Source organism: Capsicum annuum, chromosome 12, assembly GCF_002878395.1.
Source record: "Capsicum annuum cultivar UCD-10X-F1 chromosome 12, UCD10Xv1.1, whole genome shotgun sequence".
NCBI lineage: Eukaryota > Viridiplantae > Streptophyta > Magnoliopsida > Solanales > Solanaceae > Capsicum > Capsicum annuum.
Window position 1 is genome coordinate 216,058,464 of NC_061122.1, and position 9,873 is coordinate 216,068,336.

The 9,873-nt window shown below is 35.6% G+C and overlaps 1 pseudogene; it reads left to right on the forward strand.

Moving 5' to 3' along the window:
* The first annotated feature begins 6,355 nt into the window (after window positions 1-6,355).
* Window positions 6,356-8,269, forward strand: LOC107849986 (annotated as a pseudogene).
* The last annotated feature ends 1,604 nt before the right edge of the window (window positions 8,270-9,873 follow it).

Consider the following 9,873-nt stretch of genomic DNA (forward strand, 5'->3'; position numbering starts at 1 on the left):
ACATGATGGACTGCGTGTTCATAGGATATGCTAAAAGTAGTAAAGGATGTTGGTTTTTTATTCATAAATTCAAACATTTGGATATCAATGAAAATACGATAATTGAATCAGATAATGCTAAATTTTTTGAACACATGTATCCGTATAAAACTAGACATGAACGGTCTAGTGGAGGGTCTAAACAACCTCTAGATGAACCAAGTAAGGATGTACATAATGATGAGAAGCCAAGATGTAGTAAACGTCAAATAATATCAACTTCGTTTGGATCGAATTTTGTAACATTTCTCTTAGAAAATGAGCCTAAAACATTTAAAGAAGTGATGGCATCTTTAGACTCATCCTTTTGGAAAGAGGCAATCAATAGTGAAATTGATTCAATCTTAAGCAACCATACATGAGAGTTGGTTGATCTTTCTCTAGTAAATAAACCTTTAGGTTCTAAATGGATCTTCAAAGGAAAAATGAAAGCGAATGATACTATTGATAAATACAAGGCAAGACTAATAGTAAAAGGGTTCAAACAGAAAGAAGGCGTTGATTACTTTGATACATACTCTCCTGTAACGAGGATAATGTCAATTCGGGTATTAATTGCCTTAACGATGGTATATGGTCTTAAAATTCATCAAATGGATGTGAAAATAATATTCCTATATGGAGAATTGGAGGAAGAAATTTACATGGAACAACCTGAGGGTTTTGTGGTTCCAGAAAAAGAAAATAAGGTGTGTAAACTTGTTAAGTCACTTTATGGACTAAAACAAGCACCTAAACAGTGGCATGCAAAGTTTGACCAAACAATATTGGCAAACGGTTTCAAGATAAATGAATATAATAAATGTGCTTACATTAAAGACACTCCAAATCACCAAGTCATTATTTGTTTGTATATAGATGATATGTTGATCATTAATAGAGTCATTTCTGACATAAATGCTACAAAACAAATGCTCGAGAGCAAGTTTGATATGAAAGACCTTGGTTGCGGATGCGATCTTAAGAATAAGAATCTATATAACTCCACAAGGGTTGACATTGTCACAGTCTCATTACATTGAAAAGGTACTTGACAAATTCAAGTATTTGGAATTTGGTATTGCCAAGACTCCATTGGACGTGAGCTTTGTACTTCAAAGAATGAAGGTGAAAGTGACTCACAGTTGGAATACACAAGAGTGTTGGGATGTTTAATGTATATCATGAATTGTACACGACCAAACATAACATATGTTATTAGTAAGTTGAGTTGGTACATGAGTAATCCCAATAAAACTCATTGGATGGCAATGAAAAGAGTTTTGGGGTATCTTAAATACACTCAAGACTATACTTTGCATTATAATAAATATCCTGCGGTACGTGAAGGATATAGTTATGCAAATTAGATTACCGGATCAAATGAAGTAAAATCCACGAGTGGATATGTATTTACTATAGGTGGAGGAGCAGTCTCTTGGAAATCGTCCAAACAGACATGTATTGCTCGCTCTATAATGGAATTAGAATTTATCGCATTAGATAAAGCCAGTGGAGAAGCAAAATGGCTCTGGAACTTCTTGGAAGATATTCCTTATTAGCCCAAACCATTGGCACTAGTATGTATACACTGTGATAGTCAAGCAGCAATAGGTAGGGTAGGGAGCATGATATACAACGATAAAGCTCGTCACATAAGATGGAGACATAATACCGTTAGAAAACTTCTATCTAGTGGAATTATTACTAATGACTATGTAAAGTCAAAGGATAATGTGTCGTATCCACTTACAAAAGGCCTGTCTAGAGAAGGAGTTGAGAGGACATCCAAGGGAATGGATTTACAGCCTAGGACAAGTCAACATGGCGGTAACTCTACCTAGCAGACTGGAGATCCTAAGAGCTAGGTTCAAGGATATCAAACAAAGTTGTATCTGACAGGTTCAACATTGTCAATATACCCAACTCATTCTCATGATGTAGATAATGTTTAGTAAACAAGGATAAAACTTATGGGGTGAAGTCTTTTAATGATTATCTAAATTTGGCAGATTTGATCAAATAGTTTAATCTAGAGGATTGAACATTTAGAATCACATATATGAGGGTGAAGTGGAAGCCACTTCAAGGAGAATGTTAATAAAGGCGTATTCTTTAAGCTCTCATGAGACAAGAACGTGTTCTGAAATGAACAAAACTGTGAGAACCATAAACGGTAAAAGACTGGTTGTGCGACATGTGTTGTGTAGGTGTATATTAAAGCTCGATGACTCAAAGATATTAAATTTATCGATTGACCGAGCGCATCCGATACATGTTCACTGCGGAAAGTTCAAAGGGAAACCCACTTATCCAGATGCAATCAGTCTTTGCTTGATGATCACATACTTGTCCGTTAAGTTTTATGAAAAGATAGTTATTCTCTATTCATGTGGGGGATTCTTGAATTCAAGATTAAAGTGTGAATGGAAAATGGAGGAAACCAAGTTCAGGGAAAAATTGAGATAACACTTGAAATGAAAAGTGTACTAAAAAATGGAAAAGTCTACTAATTCTCCCACATTGGTGGGAGAAGAAAACTTTCAAGTGTTTATATTAAGAAATACTTACTCTACATGGTAAGTGAGGCAAGAACCACAAGGTGCCTCGTGCCGTTGTCGCTCGGCTCAGCTTCGGCTTTGCATTTTGATTTGGATAATGATCGATCGATGAGATTAATCTTTTTGAACAAAATTTATTTGAATAGTACCTTCATTAACGTGCATGCTTCTGCATGCAGAAACGATGGTTACGGCTGCTCGAAGAGACACAACTCTTCAAGTAAAAGGGCTGCTCGAAGAGACACAACTCTTCAAGTAAAAGACACACTGTTTCGAAAAAAGGTATGACTGTTTGGATGGTTGTGGCTGTTCGAAAAAAAAAAACACTCTTTCTGATGGATAGACATGACTGTTCAGAAAGGATACACCTTTCCGGTGAACCATTGCCACCTTTCGGAAGGGGCACCTAATGACTCTATAAACCTGTATTTTTTCATAGGTTTAGATACGAAAATTTTTGGATTTTTTAAATACTTCTTGTCTTCAAAATACTCCATGTGATCATCTAATCTTGAGTGAGTTCGAAGAGAATTCGATCATTTGAGGTACCACTACAGTCGAACTGTTATGCCATTTAATCCTGGGAGGAAAATTCTACAACCTCAGGTATTTGAGGGGAATTATTTCCTTAATGACACTCCGTGAATTCGGAGGACTTCACCTTTTTCCTGTTTCATCTAATTTTCTGAAAAGCACACTTCTTTGAAAGGTCATTTTTTATCTTGTGTTGAAGGTGCTGCATAACTTCATAAGTGTTCTTGTTTTATACTTGAACTTGTGTTGAAGTTATTGTGCCGAAATATAGATTTTGTGTACCCGTAGAATAACAGTTGTCATCCTAGGAGACTGAATCTATTATCAGCTGTTGGAATGAATAAATGTTTCATCGATTGCTTAATGTATATGAAGAGTCTGACTCATTCCTATTCTCAACGAAGTAAGCCTTGGCATGGTCAATTAAAAGAAATAAAAGCTTTTGATGTGAAAAATCAGCCACTGCAACTCAGAAGTGGGAACTAGCGAGCACCCTTACGGAGATGAATGAACTTTATTTTTTATTAGATTGGCAATGCAGTTAATTCTTGCACTTTTCAAAAGTATTTAGCATTGTTAAGTACTGAAAATTGTGCCGAATTTGAATCAGAAGATTATTAATTCTACAGTGAACTTCTCTCTTCGTGCAATATCTACGAGAGTGAATTAATGGAAGGTATTGCTGGTTGTAGTATTCTAGAATTTGCTAATGTTTTTTCTTGTGTCTATTTTCATGTCTCAATACCCTGTTCAGTAATGAAAATTGAAAAGTATGGTGTGAAACAGGCAACTTTATCAAAAAGAAAATTGAACTCTATGTCTAGGAAGATAAGATTTCTTATAAATGGACTATACTGTGAGTTGGTCAGTATTGTATTTATTTTACATACTTGATTTTTGATGTTCTTTACTTGAGCTGAAGGTCTATCGAAAACAACCTCTCTATTTTCTCAAGGTAGGTGTAAGGCTTCATATACCTTCACTAGGTATGTTGTTGTTTAACTGTGGGCGGTAGGCATTCACAAAGCAGCACGCTCACTCTCGACAAAATTGTTTTGTCCAAGAAAGAAATGGTTTAGTGTGTAAAAGAATACAACAAGTTTTCTCTGCTATCAAATCGCTCTTAGCTTTGTTATGACAATCCAAGAAACTGCTTCGTTGTTCCTTGTGGTCATTGTGAAACTTTCCAAGAATGTGCTCTCAGGTAAAATTATTCTTTTCACAAAGTCTTAATTAATTTTTACAGAATAAAAAAAAGTTATGAAGATTCTCATAAGAACAGTTAATTATCTGCAGGATCATGGATGTTGAAAGTAAGGTGTGCCCAGAGTGCAGAAGGCCAATTAATAAAGTTACAACTCTTAGTAAGGATAAAATATATAATGTAAAACCAATTATTTCTGATATAAAAGTATAATTTTTATTTTAAATGTTTAATAAGAAAAAAGAAAGTAGAGAATGGAAGGAATTGTATAAAAAGTTCAATTCTAAGCCTTAAGGCCAAAATGTCATTCATTCCTATATATATGACACCAAAGGAATCTTTAATTGATGGAGTAAGATTGTTCCTGGAGCACTCAAGACAATCTAAAAAGATTTGATATAATTTTATTTGGGTATGTATAATTTACTTTTACATAATGGCTGGTTTGGTACTAGCAATAAGGAATAATTAATCCAGAGATTAATTTTAAGATGAGTTTATTTCATATTTAATTGGGATAAAATCACACAATAAGTTACCCAAGATTATAGTGTTATTTTTATCTAAGTTACTCCGACTCTCCAAATATATCGCCGTACTCGTGTCGGATACTTTAAAAATACACTATATTTGGAGAATCCAACACACACCCATTGTCATTTTTGAAGAGTCCGAGCAACATAGATTTGTATAACAAACTGAGAATGGGATAACAATCTCGCAATAATTAATTTGGGATAACTTGTTCCCCGTCAAATGAGTGGTAATAGTGAATTTTAATTTATTGTAGTGGATGGTTTACTTTATCTTTTCATTACTAAGGTAGGCTAATAAAAGATTTGTGTTGTTACACTCGAGAAATATCAGACTAGATACTTGCATTACAGTCCACCCTAAGTATAGAGTGGCCATTTCAAGTAAAGACATCGGATCATACAAAGTATTATCTCTAATGCCATGATGTTGACATAATTTAGTCACTCTCTGTAGCAATCATCATCTATAATAACATTTCATTGCTAACAATAATATTTTACGTGAAATCGATCTTTCAAGTGACGTTATATTATATGTTCTTTATAATAGTATTTTGTTATAAAAATCAAAGTATCGGAAAAAATAAGGTTATTATAGAGCGGTTTGACTATAGTATTTGAAGATTACTCCTATACACTCTAGGTGCACAAAACTTAATCATCAACCAATCGTTTATTGATAAGTGGCACCTTGTCGTCCAAAGATGATAAAGTTAAATGAATGCTGATAACTACAGAGAATAACATAGTAGTGAATCCAATGAGCTAAGTTGGACCAAATTTGCCCTCATCTTCCTAAGTTTTGCCTAGCCAGAGTCTAAGTTGCCTAAGAACCCATTGAAAGAAGTGAATTCAATGAGCAAATTTGAATATTCAAGTTATTTATAATTACTGTGGAAAGTTCTAATTAGATTGTATCTGCATCAATCATGGAAATTTCATAGGTGTACAAAAGAGATTTGACTATAGTATTAAAAGATTACTCCTATACACTATAGGTGCACAAAATCTTAATCATCAACCTAATCATTTGATGATAAGTGCTACCTTGCCGTCCAAAGATGATAAAATCAAATAATGCTGATTGTTAGAGTTTGTAACTAAAATTCTGTTGATCCGACCATGAAAAGTTCGCGGTGCGACCTATGTTTTGATTTTTCATGGGCTCTATGGTGGTAGCGTAGGGATTGGGCCGATAAGGGGTATGGACCTGTATATTTTTGGGTCTAGGATTTATTTGTATAAGTGCAATTAGTGGGTCGTTTTTGGATGTTTAGAAAATACGTCATTCTCCTCATTGTATTCTCCATCCATTATAGTGAAATTCCACTGCCTCTGCCAGTGGTTTTTCCCGCAGGGATTTCCACATAAATCTGTGTGTTTATCTTATTTTTCTTTTGCTTGTGGTGTTGCTTATTCTGTCCAATTATAACACTGATTGATTAATACACAGCATAGCATAGTAGTATAACTAAGACCTTTTTGCGCCAAGTTTGCACTCATCTGCCTAACTTTTGCAAATGAGCAATTAAGAAGTGAGTTCAATGAGCAATTAAGAACCAATTAAGAAGTGAGTTCAATGAGCAAAGTTGAGTATTCTAGTTATTTATAGTTACTGTGTGAAGTCTTTGTTTGAGTGTATCTGCATCATCAACCATGGAAATTTCATATTACATCCTCATCTTCACTTTCCTTTACTTGCTAAAGAACCATTTCCTTAGAAAATTCCAAAATCTCCCACCAAGTCCCTATGTCTCTTTGCCCATAATAGGCCATTTATATCTCTTCAGGAAGCCACTTCATAAAACATTAGCCAAGATTTCACAAAAGCATGGTCATTTGCTTTTCCTCGGATTTGGATCGCGTCCTGTCCTGCTTGTCTCTTCCCTTCTCTTGCAGAGGAATGTTTCACCAAAAATGACGTTGTTTTTGCCAACCGTCCAAGGTTGCTTGCTGGAAAACATCTTGGTTACAATTATACCACTCTTGTTTGGGCACCCTATGGCCAACATTGGCGCAACCTAAGACGGATTGCCACTCTTGAAATCTTGTCCACTCAGAGAATTCAACTTTATGCTGATATCCATTAACAGGAGATTCGCGCTATGCTCCAACAACTTGTAAGGGGAAAAACCAGTGGTGGAGATTCTAACATGATCGTGATGGATATGAAAACGACTTTCTTTGAGATGACACTTAACATCATGATGATGATGATTGCTGGGAAAAAATACTATGGTGATTCTGCTGAGAAATTGGGGGAATCTAGGAGGTTTAAAGAGATCGTGACAGAAACTTTCCAATTAACAAATATCGGAGATTTTGTGCCACTTCTTAAATGGATAGGAGCAAACAACCATGAGAATAAGGTGAAGTTATTGAAGGAGAAGAGGGATAAATTCATTCAAGATTTGATTGAAGAGCACAAGAACAGCAGAAAGGGATCTTCTTTGGAGCAAAAGAACAACACCATGATTGATGTTCTACTGTCACTCCAAGATTCAGAGCCTGATTATTACACAGATGAAGTGATATGAGGCATGGGAATAGTCATGCTAACGACAGGGACTGATACAACAGCTAGCACAATGGAATGGGCACTATCACTTCTTCTAAACAATCCTGAGGCACTAAAGAAAGCTCGAAACGAAATCGACACTCACATTGGAGTGTCATCAAGATTGCTTCATGATTCAGACCTTTCTCAACTCCCTTATCTCCATGGAATCATAAATGAAACTCTCCGAATGTGCCCAGCTGGTCCATTTCTTGTGCCACATGAGTCCTCGGATGAGTGTGTCGTTGGAGGTTTCCAAGTACCCCGTGGTACCATGTTGCTAGTGAATTTGTGGGCAATACAAAATGATGCTAAGTTTTGGGACAAGCCAAATGAGTTCAAGCCTGAAAGATTTATCGATTTCAAAGGCCAACGAGACGGGTTCAGGCTAATGCCATTTGGATATGGCAGGAGAGGATGTCCAGGTGAGAATTTGGCAATGCATGTGGCTGGTTTGGCATTAGGATCACTTATTCAGTGCTTTGAATGGGAGAGGATAAGTGAAGAGCTGGTTGAAATGACTGAAGGACCTGGACTCACTATGCCTAAGGCTATACCGTTGCTAGCAAAATGTAGGCCACGCCACAATATTGTTAACCTTCTCGGCCAGTTGTAATCACCTAAGTTGCTCGAACTCTCCAAAAATATTGCCATACCCATGTCGATTCATCAAAAATACACTCTTTAGTTGATTACAAATATTTGTTCAGTCCAACGAATACTAAGTTACAGTCCCAAACATTTACTAGCTAATGAATAATAATAGCATCTAATTTCTGTTTTGGGGTTTTCCTTAGTTTTGTGTATAAGTGATAATAGAAAAAACTTATGAGAGTGGTAACTGCACAAGAAAGGATATCATGTGCAATACTTAATTACAACTATTTGTTCAATTTCATTTCAAGAATGCATTTTGATGAGGTAACTTCACAAGAAAGAATGGTTGACAGAGGATGAGATACAAGAGACCAGAAAATTTGTGTCAGTTGTATGAATTCTTACCATCCATTATTACTTCTTTAGTTGTAGCCACTAATTAGTTCAAAAGGGAAATATATGGAGGATTAAGGGTGTGTTTGGTACGAAGGAAAAAAATTTCCATGGAAAATGTTTTCCTGGAAAGTAAGTTGGTTTCTTACTTGTTTTCTTATGTTTGGTTGATGGATGAAAAATATTTTCTGAAAAAATGTTTTCTAGTGTTTGGATGGTGAATGAAAAAATATTTTTCAGAAAATACATTTTAGTGTTTAGCTAACTAGTAAAAATACATTTTAGAAAATTATTTTTAACCCTGAAAAATACTTTTTTTAGGGTGTGTTCGATATGAAAGAGGAAAAATATTTTCTAGAAAATTAAATCGTTTCTTACGTATATTCTTGTGTTCGTTATGCAAATTGGGTAAGTATATATTTTCTAAAAGGATTTGTATATATTTAACAAAACAATGAGAACGAATAGGATAAGAAGGGTGGAAAAAGAAAAAAAAATTAACTTTTTTTATTAAAAAACAAATTAAGAAAATGGGGAGGGGGTCGGTAGGTGGGAGTTGAGGTTGTCAAAATAGGTAATAAGGGCCAAGTAAGAAAAATTTTGATCTTTTCTTAAAATAAATTAATTTTTTTCTAAGGAGGGGGGAGGGAGGGGGCTAGTATGGGGGGGGGGGGGGGGGAAGGGGGGGGGGGAGGGGGGGGGGGGGGGGGAAAGGGTTTTTGTTAGAAAAGGGAGGGGGGGGGGTGGGTGGGGGGGGGGGGGGGGTCGGGTAGCGGAGAGAGAAAAAAGTTTGAATTTTTTTAAAAAAATTAAATATTTTTTTTTGAGGGAGTAGGAATTTGAGATTTGGGTTAGGAGATGAGATAAGAAAAAAAAATTGAAATAGTTTTTTTGAATGGAGGTGGTAAGGGGCAGGGATCGGGGTAGGAAAGTGAAGGTGGGGTAAGGAAAAATTTTAAAAAATAAATAAATTTAAAATTTTTAATTTTTTTTGAAGTGGCGAGGGGGATGGTAGGGTGGAGCATTAGGTAGGCGTAAGAAAAAGTTTGATTTTTTTTTGGGGGGGGGGGGGGGGGGGGGGGGGGGGAATTTTGGGTGGGGGGAGGGGGTAGGAAAAAAATTAAAATATTTTTTTTGGGATTGGGGGTGGTAGGGGTGGGAGGGGGTAGGGGATTGGGGGTCGGAGTAGGGATATGTGATTTTGTAAGTTGTATGAATATTTCAACTTAAGAATGAGGTTGAAAAAAGTTTTGAAAAATGTTTTTCTAACTTTTTGAAGGAAGTCATTTTCCTTAGATTTAAAGAAAATAAGTTGAGTTGAAAAACATTTTCCAAAATCTTTAAGTCAACCAAACATGAGAAAATTGGAAAATATTTTCTAGAATCCTTCATACCGAACACACCCTAAAGGAAAAAGAGATAACATACGCATCCTCTATAATAACATTTACTATAACAATCACGTTTATATAT